This window comes from Hordeum vulgare, chromosome 7H (genome assembly GCF_904849725.1).
Source record: "Hordeum vulgare subsp. vulgare chromosome 7H, MorexV3_pseudomolecules_assembly, whole genome shotgun sequence".
Classification (NCBI taxonomy): domain Eukaryota; kingdom Viridiplantae; phylum Streptophyta; class Magnoliopsida; order Poales; family Poaceae; genus Hordeum; species Hordeum vulgare.
The window spans coordinates 90,147,535-90,174,542 of record NC_058524.1 but is presented as its reverse complement, the minus strand read 5'-3'; positions in this window follow the sequence as shown (position 1 = coordinate 90,174,542).

Below are 27,008 nucleotides of genomic sequence, written 5' to 3'. Positions count from 1 at the left end.
TAGAGATACTATTTCACCAATTGGGATTGTTAGAGATGTTGAAGTCTTGTGTGGGAAAATAAAGTATCCTACAGATTTTCTTGTTCTTGGTTCCCCACAAGATGATTTTTGCCCCATTATATTCGGTAGACCATTCTTGAATACTTTTAATGCTAAGATTGATTGTGAAAAAGAAACGGTTACTGTAAATTTTGGGGATGCATCTCATGAGTTCAATTTCTCTAAGTTACATAGACAACCCCATGACAAAGAATTGCCCAGTAAACATGAAATTATTGGTCTCGCTTCTATCGTTGTGCCTCCTATTGATCCCTGAGAACAATATTTGCTAGACCATGAAAATGATATGTATATGAATGAAAGGAATGAAATAGATAAGATTTTCTTTGATCAGCAGCCTATTCTGAAACACAACTTGCGTGTTGAAATACTCGGGGATCCTCCTCCACCCAAGGGTGATCCCGTGTTTGAGCTTAAACAATTACCTGATACTCTGAAATATGATTATCTTGATGAAAAAGAGGTATATCCTGTTATTATTAGTGCTAACCTTCTAGAGCATGAAGAAAAGAGATTATTGGAAACTCTGAGGAAGCACCAAGCCGCTATTGGATATACTCTTGATGATCTTAAGGGCATTAGTCCCACTCTATGTCAGCACAAAATCAATATGGAACCAGATGCTAAACTAGTTGTTCATCACCAACGACGATTAAATCCTAAAATGAAAGAAGTGGTAAACAATCAAATACTAAAGCTTGTGGAGGCATGTATAATTTATCATACTGTTGATAGTAGATGGGTTAGTCCCATTCATTGTGTCCCTAAAAAAAGGACGTATTATTGTTGTTCCTAATGATAAATATGAATTGATCCCACAAAGAATTGTTACATGATATAGAATGGTAATTGATTTTAGTAAATTAAATAAAGCTACTACGAAAGATCATTACCCGCTACCTTTTATTGATCAAATGCTAGAAAGACTATCCAAACATACACATTTTTTCTTTCTAGATGGTTACTCCGGTTTCTCTCAAATACGTGTATCAAAAGAGGATCAATAGAAGACCACTTTTACTTGCACTTTAGGTACCTTTGCTTATAGACGTATGCATTTTGGTTTATGCAATGCACCTGCTACCTTTCAAAGATCTATGATGGCTATATTCTGTGACTTTTATGAAAAGATTGTTGAGGTTTTCATGGATGATTTTTCCATTTACGAAACTTCTTTTGATGATTGCTTGAGCAACCTTGATCGAGTTTTGCAGAGATTTGAAGAAACTAATCCTGTCTTGAATTGGGAGAAGTGCCACTTTATGGTTAATGAAGGCATTGTCTTGGGACACAAAATCTCCAAAAGAGGTATTGAAGTTGATAAAGCTAAAGTTGATGCTATTGAAAAAATGTCGTGTCCAACACATATTAAAGGTATAAGAAGTTTCCTTGGTCATGTGGGTTTCTATAGGAGATTTATTAAAGACTTCTCTAAAATTTCTAAGCCTCTCACTAATATTTTGCAAAAGGATATTCCATTCGTTTTGATGATGATTGTATAGAAGCATTTGAAATTCTTAAGAAAGCCTTGATAACTGCACATGTTGTTCAACCATCTGATTGGAACCTACCCTTTGAAATTATGTGTGATGCTAGTGATTAGGATGTTGGTGCTATTCTAGGACAAAGAGTTGATAACAAATTAAATGTCATCCATTATGCTAGTAAAACTCTAGACAATGCTCAAAGAAACTATGCTACCACTGAAAAGGAATTTTTAGCAGTTGTGTTTGCTTGTGATAAGTTTAGACCTTATATTGTTTATTACAAAGTAGCTGTTCACACATATCACGCTGCTATTAAGTACCTTATGGAAAAGAAAGATGCTAATCCTAGACTTATTAGATGGTTTTTTCTGCTACAAGAATTTGATTTGCATATTATTGATAGAAAGGGCACTGATAACCGTGTAGAAGATGACTTGTCTAGATTAGAAAATGTTCTTGATGACCCACTACCTATTGATGATATCTTTCCCGATGAACAACTAGTTGTTATAAATGCTTCACGCAATGCTCCTTGGTATGTTGATTATGCTAATTACATTGGTGCTAAATTTATACCTCCTAGTTTCACATATCACCAAAAGAAAAAGTTTCTCTATGATTTAAGACATTACTTTTGGAACGATCTGCACCTTTATTAAGGAGTAGATGGTATTATTAGATTTTGTGTGCCTAAGCATGAATAGAGACACATACTTCACAAGTGTCACTCCGAGGCCTACAGAGGACATCATGCTGGAGATAGAACTGCACACAAGGTACTACAATCTGGTTTTTATTGGCCTACTCTCTTCAAGGATGCTCGTAAGTTTGTCTTGTCTTGTGATGAATGTCAAAGAATATGTAATATTAGTAGACATTAGGAAATGCCTATGAATTATTATCTAGTTATTGAACCATTTGATGTTTGGGGTTTTGATTATATGGGACCTTTTCCAAAATCCAACGGGTACACTCATATTCTAGTAGTTGTTGATTATGTTACTGAGTGAGTAGAAGCTATTCCAACTAGTAGTGCTGATCATAACACTTCTATTAAAATGCTGAAAGAAGTTATTTCCCCTAGATTTGGAGTCCCTAGATATTTAATAACTGATGGTGGTTCACACTTTATTCATGGTGCTTTCCGTAAATTGCTTGCTAGGTATGATGTTAATCATAGAGTTGCATCTCCTTATCATCCTCAGTCTAGTGGGCAAGTAGAATTGAGCAGTAGAGAAATAAATTGATCTTGCAAAAGACTGTTAATAGATCTAGAAATAATTGATCTAAGAAACTTGACAATGCATTATGGGCTTATAGAACCGCTTACAAAAACCCTATCGGTATGTCTCCTTATAAAATGGTTTATGATAAAGCATGCCACTTACCTCTAGAGCTAGAACATAAAGCTTATTGGGCAATTAAAGAGCATAATTATGATTTTAAACTTGCTGTTGAGAAGAGGTTATTTGACATTAGCTCACTTGATGAATGGAGAACCCAAGCCTATGAGAATGCTAAGTTGTTTAAAGAAAAAGTTATGAGATGGCATGATAGAAAGATATAAAAGCGTGAATTTAATGTAGGTGATCGTGTCGTGTTATGCAACTCTCGTTTAAGATTTTTTGCAGGCAAACTTCTCTTTAAATGGGAAGGGCCTTACATTATCAAGGAAGTATATCGTTCCGGTGCCATCAAGATCAACAATGACGGAGGCACAAATCCGAAGGTGGTAAATGGGCAAAGAATCAAACATTATATCTCACGTACTCCCATAAATGTTGAAATGGTGTTATCAATACAATAACTCCGGAAGAGTACATTAGGGAGACCTATCAGAATGCCTCAGACCCCAAAAAGGAATAGGTATGTGCTACGGTAAGAAAACTGACTTCAAAACGTTTTCAATGAATTTTTTTACCAGTTTTGGAATATTTAAAAAATTAGGAAAATTTCAAGCAGTCCGAAGCGTGCATGAGGAGGCGACAAGCCCGGGGGCATGGCCTACCCCCCTGGCCGCGCCCTGCAGGCTTGTGGCCACCCCGTGCACCCTCCGACCTCTGTTTTCTTATGGAATACTCCTTCGGGTCGGCAAAAATTCATTATATAATCTCCCAAAGGTTTTGACCTCTGTATCTCGACAATATCTCATGTTTTCGTTTTGAGCTGTTGTTGCAGCAGATTTAGAGTAAGATGTCGTCCCAAGATTCCGATGGGGAGAGCTATGTTTCACACTATCTTGCCAATCCCAAACTCTATGGGGACGTAAATACCTATGGATTGTGCTCGGAGGAGGAACGAAGACATATAAGTATGTGGAAGAAAGCTTGGATGAAGAGGAGATTCCCCTGCCTCAACCTGAAGATATGCATGTGGAGTTCAAGAAGTCGAGCCTCCCAAATACAAGGAGAAAACCCAAGGTGTTATTTATCCCTTCTCTTTTTCTGCAGGAGAGCAAGGGTGAACTATATCAAAGGATATTGAGGACCGAGCTAGAAGTAGACGATCTGAGGGGACAAAAATTCATACTTAAGTGGAAACTCGATAAGCTTTCAACCTCACCAGCAACTCTAACATCACCACCTCCGAAGGAATACAACTCAACACATGGGCATGGGCACTCCCCTTGGATTGTGCCAAGCTTGGGGGAGGTGCCCCGGTATCGTATCGCCATCACACCTTTTTACCTTTTTTGTTTTCTTTTGTTTTTCTTCGTTCAATCTTTTGAGTTATATCTTGATCTAGTAGAATAAAGTTTTAGTGTGATCTAGTTTTGATTTTTCTTTTTGTTCCCCCTATGTAAGCAAGTCTGAGAGTTATATAATAAAGAGTAGTTTTGAATTGAGGCTTTGCTTGCTTGCTCTGATCATGAGAAAATGAAATATAAAGAAGTACAGAATAAAAGCAATAGAGCATCCATAATGGTCTTATGAGGAGTGATGACTTCACATATAAAAAGTATGTTGATTGAAATTTGTTGTGAGTTGACAAACAAAGCTAGTGGTCATTGTTGCAATTAAAAGGAAGTAATAAAGAAAGATAGGTTCACATATAAATATATTATCTTAGACATATTTTGTAATTGTGAGCACTCATTAAATTATCATATGCCAAAAGGTTGATGTTGGACAAGGAAGACAAGATAATGAGTTATGATTGCTTATTTCCACCTCATATTAGCCAAAATAAACTCCTGCACCAAGTAGAGATACCACTTGTGCATCCAAAAACCTTTAACCCAGTTTTGCCTTGAAAGTCCACCATACCTACCTATGGATTGAGTAAGATCCCTCAAGTAAGTTGTCATCGGTGCAAGTAATAAAAATTTCTCCTTAAATATGTGTAGTTTATTAGTGCAAGGAAAATAAACTTTATACGAACTTTAGATATAGATGAAATAAAAGCGACGGACTGCATAATAATTTTCTTTATCACAAGGGCCAATATAAAGTGACGTTCTTTTGCATTAAGAGATTGTGCATCCAACTATAAAAGTGCATGACAACCTCTGCTTCCCTCTGCGAAGGGCCTATCTTTTACTTTTACTTTCTAAGTATTAACCTTTATTTAAGAGTCGTGTTGATCTTCACCATTTCCTTTATTTCACCTTTATCTTTTGGCAAGCGTCATGTGTTGGGGAATGATCTAGACAAATATACCCACTCGGATGTGGGTGATCATGAGTTATTATTGTTGACATTACCCTTGAGGTAAATAGTTGTGAGGAAAAAATATAAGCCCCTATGTTTCTATGTGTCCGATTGAAGCTTTGACCCCATACGTACCGCGTGAGTGTTAGCAATTATTAAAGACTATAAGATGATTGAGTATGTGGATTTGCTCTACAAGCTCTTATATTGACTCTTTCCTACGTTGCGATAAATTGGAATTGCTTCAATGACTAAAATCATAGTTTGTTAGTTCCCAATAGAGTTCTTGATTCATACTTTACCTTGTGAATGGATTGTTACTTCAGTATAAGATATTCTATGTCAATATGTATTGTTTTTCTAAAGATAATCACGATGCCTTCATGTCCGTATTTTATTTTATCGACACCTCTATCTCTAAACATGTGGGCATATTTATTGATCTCGGCTTACGCTTGAGGACAAGCGAGGTCTAAGCTTGGGGGGGTTGATACGCCCATTTTGCATCAGGCTTATATATCAATATTTATTGCATTATGGGCTGCTATTACACATTATGGTACAGTAATTATGCTTTTTCTCTCTTATTTTACAAGATTTACATGAAGAGGGAGAATGCCGGCAGCTGGAATTATGGACTTGAGAAGGAGCAAATTTGAGAGACCTATTCAGGATAGCACCAAAAGTCCTGAAAACATATGGAGAACAATTTTGGAATTTATCAAAAATAATGGGTGAAAGAAATACTAGAGGAGACCCACGAGGTAGCCACAAGCCCACGGGGAGCAGCCTACCCCCCTAGCCGCACCCTGCAGGCTTGTGGGCCCCTTGGTTGGCCTCCGGTGCCCATCTTCTCCTATATGAAGGGTTTTGACCAAGAAAAAGCATATCAGACCTTTCGGGACACGACACCGCCGTCTCCAGGCAGAACTTCGACAGAACAAATCTAGAGCTCCGGTGGAGCTATTTCACCGGGGAAACTTCCCTCCCGGAGGGGGAAATTGAAGACATCGTCATCGACAACGATCCTCTCATCGAGAGGGGGTCAATCTCCCTCAACATCTTCATCATCACCATCTCCTCTTGAAACCCTAGTTCATCTCTTGTATCCGATCTTTGCCTCAAAACCTCAGATTGGTACATGTGGGTTGCTAGTAGTGTTGATTACTCCTTGTAGTTGATGCTAGTTGGTTTATTTGGTGGAAGATCATATGTTCAGGTCCTTAATGGCTATTAACACTCCTCTGATCATGAATATGAATATGCTTTGTGAGTAGTTACATTTGTTCCTGAGGACATAGGATAAGTCTTGTTATAAGTAATCTTGTGAATTTTGTATTCGTTCGATATTTTGATAAGTTATATGTTATCTCTACTCTAGTGGTGTCATGTGAACGTCGACTGCATGACACGTCACCATTATTTGGGCCTAGAGGAAGACATTGGGAAGTAATAAGTAGATGATAGGTTGCTAGAGTGATAGAAGCTTAAACCCTAGTGTATGCGTTGCTTCGTAAGGGGCTGATTTGGATCCATATATTTAATGCTATGGTTAGATTTATCTTAATTCCTATTTCATAGTTGCGGATGCTTGCGGGAGAGGTTAATCATAAGTGGGAGGTTTGTCCAAGTAAGGGCAGAACCCAAGCGCCGGTCCACCCACATATCAAATTATCAAAGTAATGAACGTGAATCATATGAGCATGATGAAAACTAGCTTGATATAAATTCCCATGTGTCCTCGGGAGCGCTTTTCCTTATATAAGAGTTTTCCCAGGCTTGTACTTTGCTACAAAAAGGATTGGGCCACCTTGTTGCAACTTATTTACAATTTTTACTTGTTACCCGTTACAAATTATCTTATCACAAAACTGTCTATCACCGATAATTTCAGTGCTTGCCCAGAATACCTTACAGAAAACCGCTTGTCATTTCCTTCTGCTGCTCGTTGGGTTTGACACTCTTACTTATCTAAAGTACTACGATAGATCCCCTACACTTGTGGGTCATCACCGGCTGACAGTGTTGAAAAGCCCTCACGGATTGCTCAAATGCCCAAAATGCATGGCCAAATAGTCGTGTCGTCCTTCCATTGTGAATCACTGTTTTTCCCCATATGTCTCGACCACATGAACCATGCCCGGGTTAGTGGTGTCCATAGCTGCCAACAACCTAGGGAGTCAGTTGTATGCTTGCTCCCAATCACCATACAACATCTTGAATGCGGCTTGCTTTGCCTTCCATGCCTTCTCGTATTTCACCTTGTAGTGAAAGAGGGCTTTCACATGGTCTTGTACTCTCTTTATGCTCATTGTTGGAAGTGGAGAGATGGAGTTGCAAGGCCTCTAAGTGATGAACTCGTTGGTGAGTTGTCTTACACAAGCTCGCCATCAACCCTCTTGCCTCGACACATGTGAAGTGGTAGAAAACTCACAATGTGCCATCTGAGACCTCCTTTCCATGGTCTTGCATGCACAATCCATGGACATCCTGGATCCTCACATGCAATCTTGTAAGGCACCATGATATTCGGATGAAAAACTATGTGTGGATGATAACGCGTAACCGAAAAGGCATCCAACTGCATCTTCAATTCTAGGAATGTTTCGAACTTTGACCTGTGCAAAATACCGTCCTTCCCATGTTCATCATGGTGAGAAGTTGGCCTAACTCCAAGCAATATTCCTTTGGCGCCATCAACCACGGCTTCATCTGCAATACTAAGATCCTTGAACAATGGTGTCTGGTGATCCCGCTGTAATACCTTCTTGAAAGCTTTAGCCTCCTTGCTCGTGAACTGATAACCCACAGGTGCAGGGGATCACGACGGTCTTCACGGGTAGTATTGTACCCTAATTTATTGGTTCGACACAAGGGGAGCCAAAGAGTATTTATTGGTCTTGCCAGTTGAGTTGTCAATTCAACCGCATCTGGGATATCTCTTTGCAGCAAGGATTTAGTAGCACGGAAAATAGTAGTAGTGACAGTAGCGGTTTTAGTAGCAAAAGTAATAGTATCAATTTAGTAGCAAGTGTGACAGTAGCAGCAGCAATAGTAACTTAGCAAGATTCAGTATATGAAAAGCATAGGCACGTGGATCGGTAATGGATAATGATTTAGATGACATTGACCATGTAACAGTTAGATACTAGGGCGACACAGAACTAGCTCCAGTTCATCAATATAATGTAGGTATGTATTCCGTATATAGTCATACGTGCTTGCGATAAGAACTTGCATGACATCTTTTGTCCTACCCTCCCATGGAAGCGGGGTCCTATTGGAAACTAAGGGATATTAAGGCCTCGTTTTAGTAGAGAACCGGAACAAAGCATTAACACATGGTGAATACATGAACTCCTCAAACTACGACAATCACCGGAAAGAGTCCCAATTTCTGTCACCTTGGGGGATGTGGATCATGACACGTAATGGGTGACTATGACTTGCAATATAGGATCCAAAACACTCTTATATTCATGAAAACATAATAGGTTCAGATATGAAATCATGGCACTCGGGCCCTAGTGACAAGCATTAAGCATAGCAGTCATAGCAACATCAATCTTCGAACATAGTGGACATTAGGCATCAATTCCTATCAAACTTAACTCGATTATATGATCAATCTCATATAATCTCACCACCATCCAGCAAGCCTACACAGGAATTACTCACTAACGGTGGTGAACATCATGGTGGTGTTGATGGAGAAGGGTTGGTGATGGCGACGACGACGAATCCCCCTCTCCGGAGCCCAAAACGGACTCCAGATCAGCCCTTCGGAGAAAGAACGGGAGGTGATGGCGGCTCCCTCTCATGAAACGCGATGAAATCTTCTCTCCTATTTTTTCCTCCGCAAATAGGAATTTATAGGACTGGAAATAGGGTCGGAGGAGCCACGTGGGCCCCACAAGCCATCAGGGCGCGGCCAGGGCCTGGGTCGCATTGTGTTGGCTTGCGCCTCTCGCACACCTCCTCCAGCACGTCTTTGGTCCATAATTCATTATAATTGCTGGAAAAAATCACAAAAAGTTTCATCCAATTCCGAGAACTTTTATTTTTTCAAAAAAATAACACCAAAGTAGTTATGCTGAAAACAGCATGAGTCCGGGTTAGTTTCATTCAAATCATGCAAATTAGGGTCCAAAACAAGAGAAAAAGTGTTTGGAAAAGTAGATACGTTAGAGACGCATCAACTCCCCCAAGCTTAACTCATTGCTTGTCCTCAAGCATTTCAGTTCATAAACTGAAAATGATGAAGAAACTTTTACAAACTCTTTTGTTATTGTTGATGTATATATGCTCAGCTAGTGTTCAAGTTTTTAGCATAAATCATAAGTAACCATATTCATGATAACAAGTAAAGATCATATGCGCACATGGCAATACATAATCAACTAGTGAGCAATAATAATATATCTCATATGCCAACAATTTATCAAAACAATCATGTTATAATATGGTGACATGGTATTTCGCTAGCCCTTTCTGAGACCGCAAATCATAAATGCACAGCACCTCCGAGGTTCAAGCAACGACTAAACATTATAATTCACAGTAGGAAAGATCTAGTCATGCTCAAATCCAACATTAACTAGACTCAATGCATAAGAATGAAAATAGTGCTCTCCGGTCTGGTGCAGTAAGTAAGAAGGTGATGGGTCATCATAAAAATAAATGGATAGGCCCTTTGCAGAGGGAAGCATTGATTTGCAGAGGTGCTGGAGTGCAAGGTTCAAAACAGGGATGAAATTGTATTTTTGGGGTGGTGTGCTTTTTGTGTCAACATTACGATGGATTTTTAAATATCTTCCATGCTAATCACATTATTGGCGGTTCCCAGACAGAATTCAAATTTTACTCCCCCTCCACCATTCAAACACACTCCATGGCCAGCCGAATCCACGGGTACCATCCAAACAATCAACTTTCTAGGGGGAGTTCTTCTTTATTTCTTTTTGTATTCTGCAGGACTGGGCATCCTTTTCCCAGCCTCCCTCGTGTAATGACAAGTGAATAAACACTCATATTTGAGAATAACCCACTTAGCATGGAAGATAATGACCGCCCCATGCATTGTGGACTCGTGTGGAACAACTTGATTTTAGGAGTTTGGATGCACAAGCAGCATTCCTGCTTGGTACAGGTGAAGGCTAGCAAAGATTGAGAATCGACCAGCTAGAGAGCGAAAACAGTCATAATCATGCATTGTGAATAATTAGCATTGGACATTAGCATGGGTAAGATATGAACACTCTGAATTTAAACATCATGAAGGCCGCATTGGTTTTGAATCAAGTACATGTTTGCAGATGGGCCAAGTCAAGCTGCTCGAATTACTCTGAGGGAAATACCATATTACCATACCACATCATAACCATTTTAATGCATGTTGACTCATAAGATAAATCATTATCCACTCCTAGCTATTTAAGGATGGCATGAGAAACTATAATCTCTCATTGTCATCATAAACACGTTGACTCATAATATACTGACACAAGATCGAACGAGCTAAACATATTTACAAAATCGGGAAACAAGAAGAGTCCATACCAGCTTCCTTTGCCACGATCACTTCATCAAATATCGTCATTATTACCTTTCACTTGCACGATCGAATGATATGATAATAATAATAGTGCGAGTGCATCGTAGACTATGTTGGAATCAGCGAGACAATTTAAACAAAGGAGAAGACAAGGTAATTATGGCTCTTTTAGTTAGATTCACATTTATGCATAAGAGAGCGACTCAACATTTTCATTGGTCTTCTTCCTTCAACAACTCGAGGAAAAGAAAAGAAGTTCAGAGAAACACACTGAAATATTTTTGGAGTTTTTGATTTTTCTACAAGGGAATAAAGAAACAAAGGAAAAACAAAAACAAGAAAAACTATTTACACGGGAAGGATCCCAACATGCAAAGGAAATCTTTCTGTTTTTTCTATTAATATTGTAGTTAATCAAACGGGAAGGAAAAATTGAAAAGAAGTGAGAAATATTTTTGGATTTTTCAAAGTTTTTCAAATACGCAAGAAGAAAGTAGAAAAATAAATCTAACATGGATATACAAGGAAAGAGGATGAACACTGACAATTGATGTGAAATGTGCGAACATGAATGTAATGTTGGTGAGAAATACGTACTCATCAGCCTAGCTTGGTAATCACCACTGGTGGATTGGATAATAGTGGGAATGGTAGCTTGTGGTACCGTATCGCGCTGCTTCTTCGGCCAAGCAATGGGCCTCCAGCACATCCTTATATTCTTGCACCTCGTTTTCTAGGATAAAATATCTCTGTTTGCTCTAAAAATCAAAGAGAGCAGGTGCAGGCAAAGTGACAGGGACAAATCTATATCTATAAAATATTAAGTTATAATTATAATCCTTGGCATTATTTGTAATAAATTCATGACTACGCATCGCGTCAAAATCTAAATATTTATTAGGCAACACAGGGTCATTAGGTTGATGTGAAACTCATAATTTTTCAGCTACTCGGGATGCATAAATCCCTCCATACAAGTCACCAACATGCGAATTGCTATGCAACCTTCGAGCAACTATTGCATCGAGATTATAATGTCTCTCGTTTGTTAATGCCGTATGAATGAGGCTCTAGTTAGGAGTGCATAATGCACTATAGTCTTGCTTTCCAACTACGCACTTTCCATTGAATAAAGCAAAATAGCAGATGTAGGGAAATTGAATATTTATTCTAGCATGTGTTACTCCTCCATCCTCTCCAACGCATAGGCTACTAAGAAACATATTATACTCAGTTTTTTGTGCCTTATCTAATGAGCACCACAGTGGAAGTTTGCAAGCCTTGCTGAATTCTTCTAGAGATAAACTATAGGCTTTATCATAGAGGTTGAACAATACTCTGGAATTATTAGGGTGATATTGAAATCCTTTCCTGAATGTACGGGTAAGATTGTAACCCTAGTCACATTTATGTGCATGGAAGTTATGTATCGATCAAACTCTTCCTTGACGCCTGCACCTCTCATGAATTCTTCACATGGTCAAAACACGATTTGGCATCAGCCATGACTATTAAACTTGACCGAGGTTGGACATAGGCTTGTCGTGCCGAGCCCTCGCTCGATGATTCTCCCAAAGAGTGCCTTCGTGAAGGATTCCTCCTAAAGAAATTCATCTTTCCAACAAAAAATTTGTGAAAAAAATTGGATCCACAAATTTATGTCAATGAAACTTTGTAAGATTGATAGCAACTACTCTTAGGTATGCCGAGAGTGCATATCAAGCATTCATACTACTTGGAACTCAAGGAATTCAACATGCAAGCTCATTTTCTATAGCACCAAGTGCAGAAAAATATGCATAATATAAACCACTAAAACAAAAACTAATTGGAGGAGTGTAGGAGTTACATACCAAGGAACAACTCTTCAAAACATTTTCAGAAATGGAGTTTCGAGCAAAGAGATCGAAGATTTCAGTTTGTGGAGGAAGAACACGGGAAAGAGAGAGCTAGGCATTTTTTGTTGGAGGTAAGAGACTAAGTGGGCTAAAGAGATAAGGCAGGGGCTATGGGCCCCACAAGCCATCACGGCGCGGCCAGGGCCTAGGTCGCGCCCTGATGGCTTGTGGTCCACGGGTGCACCTCCCTTCTATAATTTTTATGCCAAAAATTCTTAAATATTCCAGAAAAATTCATGTTGAAATTTTGTGGCATTCACAAACTTTTTAATTTTTGGGCTATTTTGTAATGCACGGTAAAATCAAGAAACAGGATAATCATGGTATTTTATTTTATTCTACTAAGAAAAACAAAAAGTAAACTAATGATACAAAGAACGGTGCTTACTAAATTCATCGTCCTCATGTCTTTCAAAAATGATTTGTTAATAAGGGTGATCAAGTCTTATTAATAACCGTTTCCACTGACATGAAAACAAAGAATTCACGTATCACACTAAGTTACCTCAATGCGGATTTCATCTCCCCAACAATAAGATTATAATAATTTTTCTTGACAATAGGAAGAGGTAATGCAATGCTTCCAATGATAACCATAACACTAGGCTCAATGACATTAACATTATTAACCAGAATTTGCTTCCTCGGGAAATGCATGGTATCTTGTTTGCCATTGATATGAAACGTGACTTTGCTTTTGTTGCAATCAATAACAGCCCCTGCAATGTTTAAAAAGAGTCTAGCAAGGATAATTGACATGTTGACATCCTCGGGCATATGAAGAAGAACAAAGTTTGTTAGGATAGTAACATTTGCAACCACAACAGGAACATCCTCACAAATTCCAATAGGTAAAGTAGTGGATTTATCAGCCATTTGCAAAGATATCATAGTAGGTGAAAGCTTATTCAATTCAACTCTTTTATATAGGGAGAAAGGCATAACACTAACACCATCTCCTAAATCACAAAAAGCAGTTTTAACATAGTTTCGTTTAATGGAGCAAGGTATTGTGGGTATACCGGGATGTCCCAATTTCTTAGGCACTCCTCCATCAAAAGAATAATTAGCAAGGATAGTAGCAATTTTAGTTTCACGTATTTTTCTTTTGTTGGTAATAATATCATTCATATACTTAGCATACGAAGGAATTTTAAAAATATCAATCAAGTGAGTGCGCAAAGTGACAGGCCTAATCATGTCAGCAAAGTTCTCAAAATCCTCCTCGTTCTTACTCTTGGAAGGCTTACGAGGGAATGGCATGGGTTTCTGAACCCATGGTTCTCTTTCCTTGCCATGTTTCCTAGCAACAAAGTCTTTCTTTTCATAATGCTTACTTTTAGGATGTGGGTTCTTGATACGTCTCCAACGTATCTATAATTTTTGATGGTTTCATGCTATTATCTTGTCAAACTTTGGATGTTTTGCATGCCTTTTATATATTTTTTGGGACTAACCTATTAACTCAGTGCCAAGTGCCAGTTCCTGTTTTTTCCATGTTTTCTACCCCTTTCAGAGGAGATTTTGAAACGGAGTCCAAACGGAATAAAATCCCCGAAAAGATTTTTCCGTAACGGAAGAAGATCAGGAGACTTGAGAGCCAAGGCAGGGGGCCCAGGGGCCCCACAAGCCCCCACCCCGTGGCCAGGGGTAGAGGTCGCGGTCCTCAGGCTTGTGGGCCCCCTGGACACCCTTTGCCCTAGGGTTTGCGCCTATATATTCCCTAAAAAACCCAAAAAAATCAGGAGATCATCGAAAGTACTTTTCCGCCGCGGCAAGCTTCTGTCTCCGCAAGATCCCATCTGGGGTATGTTCTGGTGCCCTGCCGGAGGGGGGATTCGGACACGGAGGACTTCTTCATCAACACCATGACCTCTCCGATGATGCGTGAGTAGTTCACCATAGACCTACGGGTCCATAGCTAGTAACTAGATGGCTTCTTCTCTCTCTTGGATCTTCAATACAAAGTTCTCCATGATCTTCATGGAGATCTATCAGATGTAATCTTCTTTTGTGGTGTGTTTGTCGAGATCTGATGAATTGTGGATTTATGATCAGATTATCTATGAATCTTATTTGAGTTTCTTATGATCTCTCTTATGCATGATTTCATATCCTTGTAAGTCTCTTCGAGTTGTGGGTTTTGTCTGGCCAACTTGATCTATGATTCTTGCAATGGGAGAAGTGCTTGGTTTTGGGTTCATACCGTGCGGTGACCTCACCTAGTGACAGAAGGGGTAGCGAGGCACGCATCGTGTTGTTTCCATCAAGGGTAAAAAGATGGGGTTTTCATCATTGGTTTGAGATTATCCCTCTACATCATGTCATCTTGCTTAAGGCGTTACTCCGTACGTCATGAACTCAATACACTAGATGCATGTTGGATAGTGGTCGATGTGTGGAGTAATAGTAGTAGATGCAGAAAGTATCGATCTACTTGTCTCGGACGTGATGCCTATATGTATGATCATTGCCTTAGATATCTCATGACTTTGCGCGGTTCTATCAATTGCTCGACAGTAATTTGTTCACCCACCGTGATATTTGCTATTTTGAGAGAAGCCTCTAGTGAACACTATGGCCCCGGGGTCTACTCCACACCATATTTTCAGCCTTACACTTTTTACTTCGTTGCACTTTCCGCCTTCAGATCTCACTTTGCAAACAATCTTGAAGGGATTGACAACCCCTTTGAAGTGTTGTGTGCAAGCTTGTTTGTGTTTGTGCAGGTACTCTAGACTTGACGAGACCCTCCTACTGGATCGATACCTTGGTTCTCAAACTGAGGGAAATACTTACTGCTCCTGTGCTGCATCACCCTTTCCTCTTCAAGGGAAAAACCAACGCAAAACAAGAGAAGTGGAAAGAAGAATTCCTGTCGTTGCTAGGAAAGGACTTCTGTTGCCGTAGCAGAAGGATTTCTCGCACCGTTGCCGGGGAGGATCAAGTCAAGAACTCATCCAAGTAGGTGTCGCAAACTCATCTCTTGCATTTACTTTGTTTGCGAGTTGCCTCTCGTTTTCCTCTCCCCCACTTCACCATTTTTCCTTTTTTTCATTTGCCTTTTTCGTTCGCCCTTTTCTCTCGCTTGCTTTCTGTTCGCTTGTGTGCCATGTGCCTTCAATATGCTTGCATCTTCGCTTGCTGAAAATCTAGTGATATGGATCCTCATCCACTTGCTAATCTCTTTAAGAGATCCAATTGCTACTGAGTTGAGTGCACTTGACTATCTTTATGGAGTTTTGCTTGAGATGAGTGAATCTGAAAATTGTGAGGAAGAAATTTTTGAAGTGATTCACGAGGGCTCCTTGGATGAAAAGCATGATTGCAATCGTTTCACTATGAATTCTATTAGTGACAATCATGCTAAAAATATGCAAACCCCTAATCTTGGGGATGCTAGTTTTGCTATGTCTACTACTTGTTGCAATGATCATGAGTGGGGCGATGATTTTTCTTATGATCTTGAAAATTTGTTTAAGCCTCATGATGAATATGATATTTGCAATATTATTGAAAGTGGGTTTGGAGAAGTCATGACTTTAGTTGATGATAATCCCACTATTTTTGAAGAGCGTCAACTTTGCATGCATGTGGATCATGAAAAGAATATCCTATGTGATAGTTACATTGTTGAATTCGAATATGACCCCACATGTAATTATTATGAGAGAGGAAAATATGGTGGTAGAAACTTTCATATCACTAAATCACCTCTCGTTATGTTGAGATTGCTATTATCTCTTTCTTCTTCCTTGCATATGGTAACTATTGGTTGTCTTGAAAATCTGTTTTCCTATAAAATGCCTATGCATAGGAAGTATGTTAGACTTAGATGTGATTTTCACATGATTTATGATGCTCTCGTTGTGCTTCAATTCTTGTCTTTTGTGTAAGCATCATTGATTTATCAATGCCTAGCTAAGGGTGTTAAACAATAAGCTTGTTGGGAGGCAACCCAATAAATTTATCTTTTTCTTTCTGTTTTGTTGCATCCACACCATCATAATTCTGTTATGATAGTGTCTTTTGTGTTTCTTTTTGTGTTTGAGCCAAGCAAAACCTTTATGACTAGTCTTGGTGATGGTTGTTTGATCCTGCTGGAAAAAGACAGAAACTTTTCGCTCACGAGATGATTTTTATTTTTTATTCAGAAAGAGATTTTGAGTTGATTCTTTTTGCTTCTGGTTGATATGCCTTTTGCCCAGGCATTCGTAATTTTTCAGAATTTTTGAGGTACCAGAAGTATACGAAGTATACAGATTGCTACAGACTGGTCTGTTTTTGACAAATTCTGTTTTTGTTGAGTTTGTTGGTTGTTTTGATGAAACTATGGTTAGTATCGGGGCGTACTAGCCATGGAAAAGTGATAATACAGTAGCCCAACACCAATATAGATAGAATTAAAGTTTGCTACACTACCAAAAAAGTGGTAGTTTGTTTTCTTGTGCTAATGTTATCGCGAGTCTCAGTTTAAGTTTGGTCTTGTGAAGTTTTCAAGTTTTGGGTGATGTTCTCATGGACAAAGAGATAAGGAGTGGAAAGATCTCAAGCTTGGGGATGCCCAAGGAATCCCAAGCCAAATTCAAGGACACCAAAAAGCCTAAGCTTGGGGATGCCCCGGGAAGGCATCCCCTCTTACGTCTTCAATCCATCGGTAACATTACTTGGAGCTATATCTTTATTCACCACATGATATGTGTTTTGCTTGGAGTGTCTTGTATCTTAGGAGTCTTTTCCTTTTGTTGTGTCACAATCATCATTGTTGCACACCTTTTTGAGAGAGAGAGACATGCACTCATCGTGATTTTTGCTAGAATGCTCATAGTGCTTCACTTATATCTTTTGAGCTAGATACTTTTGCTCTATGTGCTTCACTTATATCTTTTAGAGCACGGCGGTGTGTGACTTGGTAGTTGGCTTATGCTATGAAAGCAGTCCCAAATGTGATAGGTACCCAAAGAGGATACAAAAACCTCCATCTTCATGTGCATTCAGTAGAAAGAGAAGTCTTGATTCTTCTCAATTAGTTTTGAGACGTGGATTCGGTAATATTAAGAGTTATGTTAGTAAGGTGTTGTGAATCTAGAAATACTTGTGTTGAAGTTAGTGATTCCCGTAGCATGCACGTATGGTGAACCGCTATATTAGGAAGTCGGAGCATAATTGACCTATTGTTTGTCATCCTTTGTGTTGAGGTCGGGATCGCACGATGGTTAACACCTACCAACCCTTCCCCTAGGAGTATGCGTTTAGCACTTTGTTTCGATTACTAATAAAAACTTTCACAACAAGTATGTGAGTTCTTCATGACTAATGTGATTCCATGGTATGGATGCACTTTCACCTTCCACCATTACTAGCCCTTCTAGTGCCACGCAATTCTCGCTGGTGCACAAACCCACCATATGCCTTCCTCAAAACAACCACCATACCTACCTACTATGGCATTTTCATAGCCATTCCGAGATATATTGCCATGCAACTCCCACCGTTCTGTCTCATGACTTGTGTCGTCACTCTCATATTGACATTGCATGATCGTAAGATATCTAGCGAGATGTTTCAACGTCATACGCCATGCTAGATCGTTGCACATCCCGGTACACTACCGGAGGCATTTCCTACAGAGTCATCATCATTTTGAGCTTTGAGCTGTGAGTAAATAAAAGTGTGATTATAATCATTATTAGAGCATTGTCCCATGTGAGGAAATAAAAAAAAGAGGCCAAGAGCCCAAAAATAAATAAAAAATAAAAAATAAAAAGAAAAAGAAAGAGGCCTAAGAGCCCAAATAAAAAAAGAGAAAAAGAGAGAAGGGACAATGCTACTATCTTTTTCCACACTTGTGCTTCATAATAGCACCATATTATTCATGATTGAGAGCTTCTTGCTTTGTCACTACCATATGCTAGTGGGAATTTTCATTATATAACTTGGCTTGTATATTCCAATGATGGGCTTCCTCAAAATTGCCGTAGGTCTTCGTGAGCAAGCAAGTTGGATGCACACCCACTAGTTTTCCTTTTGAGCTTTCACATACTTATAGCTCCAGTGCATCTCTTGTATGGCAATCCCTACTCATTCACATTGATATCTATTAATGGGCATCTCCATAGCCCTTTGATACGCCGAGTCAATGTGACCATCTCCTCCTTTTTGTCTCACAACCACCACCACACTCTATTCCACCTAGTGCTATATCCAAGGCTCACGCTCATGTATTGCATGATAGTTATAAAAAGTTTGAGAAAGTAAGAGTGCGAAAACAATTACTTGGCCAATATCAGGGTTGTGCATGATTTACATTAGTTGTGTGAGGATGATGGAGCATAGCCAGACTATATGATTTTGTAGGGATAACTTTCCTTGGCCTTGTTATTTTGAAAGTTCATGATTACTTTGCTAGATTGCTTGAAGTATTATCGTTTTCATGTCAATAGCAAACTATTGTTTTGAATCTTACGGATCTGAACATTCATGTCACGTGAAAGAAGTTGCAAAGGACAACTATGCTAGGTAGCATTCCACATCAAAAATTCATTCCTGATCACTTCCCTACTCGAGGACGAGCAGGAGTTAAGCTTGGGGATGCTTGATACGTCTCCAACGTATCTATAATTTTTGATGGTTTCATGCTATTATCTTGTCAAACTTTGGATGTTTTGCATGCCTTTTATATATTTTTTGGGACTAACCTTTTATATGTTTTTGACCCCTTTCAGAGGAGATTTTGAAACAGAGTCCAAACGGAATAAAATCCCCAAAAAGATTTTTTTCCCGTAACGGAAGAAGATCAGGAGACTTGAGAGCCAAGGCAGGGGCCCCAGGGGCCCCACAAGCCCCCACCCCACGGCTAGGGGGAGGTCGCGGCCCTCAGGCTTGTGGGCCCCCTGGACACCCTTTGCCCTAGGGTTTGCGCCTATATATTCCCTAAAAATCCCAAAAAAATCAGGAGATCGTCGAAATTACTTTTCCGCCGCCGCAAGCTTCTGTCTCCACAAAATCCCATCTCGGGCACGTTCTGGTGCCCTGCCGGAGGGGGATTCGGACACGGAGGGCTTCTTCATCAACACCATGACCTCTCCGATGATGTGTGAGTAGTTCACCATAGACCTACGGGTCCATAGCTAGTAACTAGATGGCTTCTTCTCCCTCTTGGATCTTCAATACAAAGTTCTCCATGACCTTCATGGAGATCTATCCGATGTAATCTTCTTTTGCAGTGTGTTTGTCGAGATCCGATGAATTGTGGATTTGTAGTTTCTTCTGATCTCTCTTATGCATGATTTCATATCCTTGTAATTCTCTTCGAGTTGTAGGTTTTGTCTGGCCAACTTGATCTATGATTCTTGCAATGGGATAAGTGCTTGGTTTTGGGTTCATACCATGCGGTGACCTCACCCAGTAACAGAAGGGGTAGTGAGGCACGCATCGTGTTGTTGCCATCAAGGGTAAAAAGATGGGGTTTTCATCATTGGTTTGAGACTATCCCTCTACATCATGTCATATTTCTTAAGGCGTTACTCTGTTTGTCATAAACTCAATACACTAGATGCATGCTGGATAGTGGTCGATGTGTGGAGTAATAGTAGTAGATGCAGAAATTATCGGTCTACTTGTCTCGGACGTGATGCCTATATGTATGATCATTGCCTTAGATATCGTCATGACTTTGCGTGGTTCTATCAATTGCTCGACAGTAATTTGTTCACCCACCGTGATATTTGCTATTTTGAGCGAAGCCTCTAGTGAACACTATGGCCCCCGGGTCTACTCCACACCATATTTTCACCCTTACACTTTTTACTTCATTGCACTTTCCGCCTTCAGATCTCACTTTGCAAACAATCTTGAAGGGACTGACAACCGCTTTGAAACGTTGGGTGCAAGCTTGTTTGTGTTTGCGCAGGTACTCTGGACTTGAGGAGACCCTCCTACTGGATCGATACCTTGGTTCTCAAACTGAGGGAAATACTTACTGCTCCTGTGCTGCATCACCCTTTCCTCTTCAAGGGAAAAACCGACGCAAAACAAGAGAAGTAGCAAGAAGAATTCCTGGCGTTGCTAGGGAAGGACTTTTGTTGCCGTAGCAGTTATCAAGATCTTCATAGGTTCTATTTCCACATCGCTATCTTGCTCTTTATTATCTAGTTGAGCATCTACGTGAGAATCCACCTTATTATTATCATCATTTTCATTATCACTAGGTTCCCGATCACTACCAGAATGTGTCTCAGCATCAGAAATAGAAACATCATTTTGTTTTTCAGCAGGTTTTTCAATGACAGGTTCATCGGAAGCATGCAAAGTCCTATCCTTTTTCTTCTTCTTTTTCTTATTAGGTGGATTAGGTGCATCGTTATTAATTCTTTGAGGGTCTTGTTCAATTCTCTTAGGATGACCTTCAAGAAATAGAGGTTCCTCAGTCATTCGAACTCCCCTAGTCATTACTCTAATAGCACGATCATTCATATTGTTATTTATTTCAGCAAGCAAATTATTTTGTGACTTAGCAACCTGGTCTAGTTGTGTGTGAACCATAGAAGCATGTTTACCTAGACCTTTAACACCATTAGCAATTCTAAACATCAAGTCACTCAAGCAATCTATCATCATAGCATTACATCTTAAATGATCTTCGACATAATTATTGAAATGTGTTTCCTTAACAGCATAATTATCAAATTCATCCATGCATTGACTAGGAGTCTTGGTATAAGGTATATATCACTTTTATTACAGGTACGGAGAGAGTTTACCTTTACTACCTGCGTCGGGGTGTCAAGTCCATGTACTTCTTCAATGGGTGGTAATTTCTTGACATCTTTGGTTTTAATACCTCTCTCCTTCATGGATTTCTTAGCTTCTTGCATATATTCATGGCTGAGGAAAAGAATACCTCTCTTCTTTGGAATGGGTTCGAGCGGTGGTTCACGAAGTGTCCAATTATCAACATTTTGCAATATGTTATTCAGTAATTCTTGAGCTTGCCCAACAGTCCTTTCCTTGAAAACACAACCAGCACAACTATCTAGGAAATCCCTAGAAATATTGGTTAGTCCATTATAAAAGATATGAAATATTTTGTTTTTCTTAAGATGATAATTAGGCAAAGCTCTGAGTAACTAGAGAAGCATCCACCAAGCTTGAGGGAGATTCTCTTCTTTAGTTTGCACAAAGTTAAATATTTCCTATAAAGCAGCTTGTTTCTTGGGAGTAGGAAAATATTTTTCAAAGAAGTAATGAAGCATATCATGGGGGCTACACACACAACCAGTAGCAAGAGAAAGAAACCAACCTTTAGCCTCGCCTTTTAGCAAGAAAGGAAAAAAGCTTAAGGATATAGTAGTAGCGTATCTTTTCTTCATTAGTAAACAAAGCAGCAATATCATTCAATTTGATGAGGTGTCCAATAACAGTTACGTTCTCATAACCATCGAAGGGATCAGATTCAAGTATAGGGATTAACTCATGGTCTACAGAGAATTCATAATCCCTATCAGTAACAAATATGGGAGAAGTAGCAAATTTAGGATCACGTTTCATTTTCTCCATCATAGATTTTTCTTTCAATTCGTACACTAGTTTCCTCAAGTCATCTCTATTCTCACGAGCAAGAAGTTCCCTAGATATTTCCTCATACACTACATAACCTTCAGGTACATAAGGCAATTCATAATCGATAGTAGATCTAGGTGTAGTAGGTGATTCAAAATCTTCATCAGTTTCAGCATTTTCAAGTTCTCTAGATTTAGCAATATGAGCATCAAGTAATTCACTTAGTTGCACAGTTTCAGTTTCATCAAATGTATCACTAGTAACATCATTAATTTTAGAGGTAGGATCATCAAGTTCATGTGACATATCAGGACGATCAATAGGTGGTGGTGTAACAAGCTGATTCAAAACAGTAAGTGAATCAAAAGCAAAGCTAGATGGTAGTTCCTTACCTCCACTCATGCGAGAGGGGACACTCTTAGTTCAAGTATCTTTCAGACCTCATAGTGGAAATTGGATACCCTCAAGTTAACACAATAAATATTGCTATGCTCCCCGGAAACGGCGCCAGAAAAAGGTCTTGGTAACCTACAAGTGTACGGGGTCGCGGCAGTCTTCACGGGTAGTATTTTACCCTAATTTATAGGTTCGACACAAGGGGAGCCAAAGAGTATTTATTGGCCTTGACAGTTGAGTTGTGAATTCAAATGCACCTGTGATATCTCTCTACAACAAGGATTTAGTAGCACGGCAAATAGTAGTAGTGACAGTAGCAGTTTTAGCAGCAAAAGTAACAGTAGCAATTTAGTAGCAACTGTGACACTAGAAGCATCAGTAGTATCTTAGCAAGATTCAGTATATGAAAAGAGTAGGCACGTGGATCGCTGATGGATAATGATTTAGATGACATTGACCATGTAACAGTTACACGCTAGGGCGACACAGAACTAGCTCTAGTTCATCAATATAATGTAGGCATGTATTCCGTATATAGTCATACGTGCTTGCGTTAATAACTTGCATGACATCTTTTGTCCTACCCTCCCGTGGCAGCGTGGTCCCATTGTAAACTAAGGGATATTAAGGTCACCTTTTAATAGAGAACCGGAACAAAGCATTAACACATGGTGAATACATGAACTCCTCAAACTATGGCAATCACAGGAAAGAGTCTCAATTTCTATCACCTTGGGGGATGCGTATCATGACACATAATAGGTGACTACGACTTGCAAGATAGGATCCAAAACACGCTTATATTCATGAAGACATAATAGGTTCAGATAGGAAATCATGGCACTCGAGTCCTAGTGACAAGCATTAAGCATAGCAAAGTCATAGTAACATAATCTTCGAACATAGTGGACACTAGGGATCAAGCCCTATCAAACTTAACTCGATTACATGATCAATCTCATCTAATATCACCACCGTCCAATAAGCCTATAGAGGAATTACTCACTCCTGGTGGTGAGCATCATGGTGGTGTTGATGGAGAAGGGTTGGTGATGACGATGGCGACGAATCCCCCTTTCCGGAGCTCAAAACGGACTCCAGATCAGCCCTCCGGAGGAAGAACGGGAGGTGGCGACGGCTCCGTCTCGTGAAATGCGATGAAATCTTCTCTCATATTTTTTCCTCCGTGAATAGGAATTTAGTGGAAATAGGTCAGGACGAGCCATGGGGGCGCCACAAGCCATCAAGGCGCGGCCAGGGCCTGGGCCGCACCCTTTTGGCTTGTGCCCCTGGCACATCTCCTCGACCACGTCTTCGCTCCATAATTCATTATAATTCCCAAAAAAAATTCACAAAACGTTTGTCCAATTCCGAGAACTTTTATTTTTGCACAAAAATAACACCAAAGTAGTTCTGTTGAAAACAACGTCAGTGTAGGTTAGTTTCATTCAAATCATGCAAATTAGAGTCCAAAACAAGAGAAAAAGTGTTTGGAAAAGTAGATACTTTGGAGACGTATCATGAGCCCTTCCTCATCAGCTTCTTCATTGGGACCGTCATCGTCCGTCTTCGATGAATAACAACGAGAATATTTAATGGAATGGTCCATGGTCTCTTCCAAATAGTATTTGTCCAAATCGCCAACGTTGTTGTCATCGAGAACAGCATAATCATTCTCATCATCATCATGCTCATCATTCTCCTCTTGCAATGCTTCATCTTGAATATTCAAAATCGGGTTCAATGTTGGCCTTAGTTATTGGGTCAAAATAAGTTCAATCTTTTCATCTTGGTTCATGCGTGGAGCACTACTATCAACAATCGAAGAGGCAACCCGGTTCAAATCGAAGTGCAGGTTAGCATCAACCTTTTCTATCGCAAATAACTCTAGAGCCTTGTCTAGTGATTCAACCACCGTCTCCTTGTATGCAATCCAACGTTGCTCGGAGTTCACATGCATGGTCTTCCAATGGATCTGCATTCCAAATCCCATATTATGCCTACCATCAAACTCAATAACATCACTTGGGTCCATCCATTTCAAATCTTTTCGCAGTTGTTCCAACAATTCAGCATAGCTAGGACTACACTCAAACAGCATGTCTAGCTCATCTAGGGTTGGATTAATATTTCCTTTAAAAAAGGCATCCTTGACCACGTGATGAAGATCAACACATGTTCTTTCCATCCCTAAAAAATTGAACAACACAACATAGAATATATTCTATAAGCACTCATCCAAAGATTACAACATTCGCATAATAAAAAGAACATGTCTTACTCCTAACATATATATTGAACAAACCTAACCCCATCGTAACCCTAACCCTTACGTACAAAGAACCCTAATCCTAACATGCCAATACCCATAACCCTTACATACAACAAGACTAACCCTAGCAAAGTGCAACAAAAGCATACACATCCCAAAATTCCTGAAAAACTAGGGTTTGCTCAAACTTGCAAAAAAGTGAGAAATGAAAGCATTTTTTGGATGAGAGGGAGGGTGTCGGTGTTGAAATCGACAGATCTCAAATAGGGGGTCCCGAACTGTGGACCTTAGATCGATGGGTTGCACGACAGAGGGGAGACAATGTTTACCCAGGTCCGAGCCCTCTTGAGGAGGTAAAACCGTACATCCTGCTTAATTATATTGATGTGGATGATGATTACAGAGTCTACCTCGAGATCATGTATACTAACCCTAGGTGGAATAAAGCGTCTACATGGAAGAGGACTCCCGGTTTGTATAGTCACCGGGAGGGCCTAGGGTTACATGCAACCGACCTTGACTACTTTACTTGGTCGCCACACAAGTCTTTGGTGTTCTCCTTCTTGAATATGAGACGATCGTGCATCCCAGCCCATGATAGGCATACCCATCAGGCTGACCTCTTCGTAGTAAGCCGACTACTTGAGGACCCCTTAATCTCGGACTCCCTCGGTAGCCCCTGAACTAGCCTTCAATGCCGATGTGTCGGGTCTTCGGATGATTACACCCAAAGTGTTCGCCTAGCAAGGCCAGTTCCTTCATCCCTTCCGAGCAAGAAATGATGATCTTGGTCTTTGGCCAGTTCACGATTATCGAAGCGTCATGGGACCAATGGCTTTTAATTCTGCACAAAGATTAACAATATTTCTTGATTCTCGTGTGAATTTTGTAGAGGAAAACAGCTCTCGCAATCCTTGACGGAACCGTTCCTTATAGCAAGTGGGGTAGTGCCCTTTATAAACAGATCAAAATATGTCTTGAGGCCCCATCACATCTCAGCCTTGACAAGAAACCCTAGAGCTCTTGGCACCCTTGGAGTCATGGCTAGTTCTTCTTTGCGTCCCCTCGATCCCCTTCCGGGGGATTGGGCCAGTTGCTCTGTCTCTCTCCTCCGCCTGCGTGAGATCGAAACGCGGGGATATCTTCCACAATCAGACCTCGCACCCACTCGTGCTTGGCTGACCTCCATCAATGGGAAGGCCTTCGCGGAAAACTTACCTTCCCCGCAAAGGGGAGAGCGGGTTTGCTCCGTTCCCTTCATGCTGTGAGAGGTGGGATTCCCCCATTCACCCCTTCCTAAGGGGGGTATTCGAATTTCACGAGATGCAGCTTGATACGTCTCCGTCGTATCTACTTTTCCAAACTATTTTTGCTCTTGTTTGGACTCTAATTTAAATGATTTGAATGGAACTAACCGAGACTAACGTTGTTTTCAGCAGAATTGGCATGGTGTTGTTTTTGCGCAGAAATAAAAGATATCGGAATGACGTGGAAATGTACGAGGATTTTTTGTGGAATATATAAAAAATACTGGTGCAAGAATCAACCGCATGGGTGGAGCGAGGAGCCCACAAGCCCACCAGGTGCGGGCCCCCCTGGCCGCGCCTAGCAGGCTTGTGGGGCCCTTAGAACTCCACCGCCTCCAATTCCAGCTCTATTTAGTCCCTTTCGTCCAGAAAAAAAATCAAGGACAAGAGTTCATCGCGTTTTACGATACGGAGGCGCCGCCACCACCTGTTCTTCCTTTGGAGGGCAGATCTGGAGTCCGTTCTGGGCTCCGGAGAGGGGAGATCGTCGCCATCGTCATCACCAACCTTCCTTCATCACCAATTCCATGATGCTCTTCACCGTTCATGAGTAATCTCATCATAGGCTTGCTGGACGGTGATGGGTTGGATGAGATCTATCATGTAATCAAGTTAGTTTTGACGGGGATTGATCCCTAGTATCCACTATGTTCTGAGATTGATGTTGCTACTACTTTGCCATGCTTAATGCTTGTCACTAGGGCCCGAGTGCCATGATTTTAGATCAGAACCTATTATGTTCTCGTAAATATATGTGTGTTCTTGATCCTATCTTGCAAGTTGTAGTCACCTATTATGTGTTATGACCCGGAAACCCCAGAGT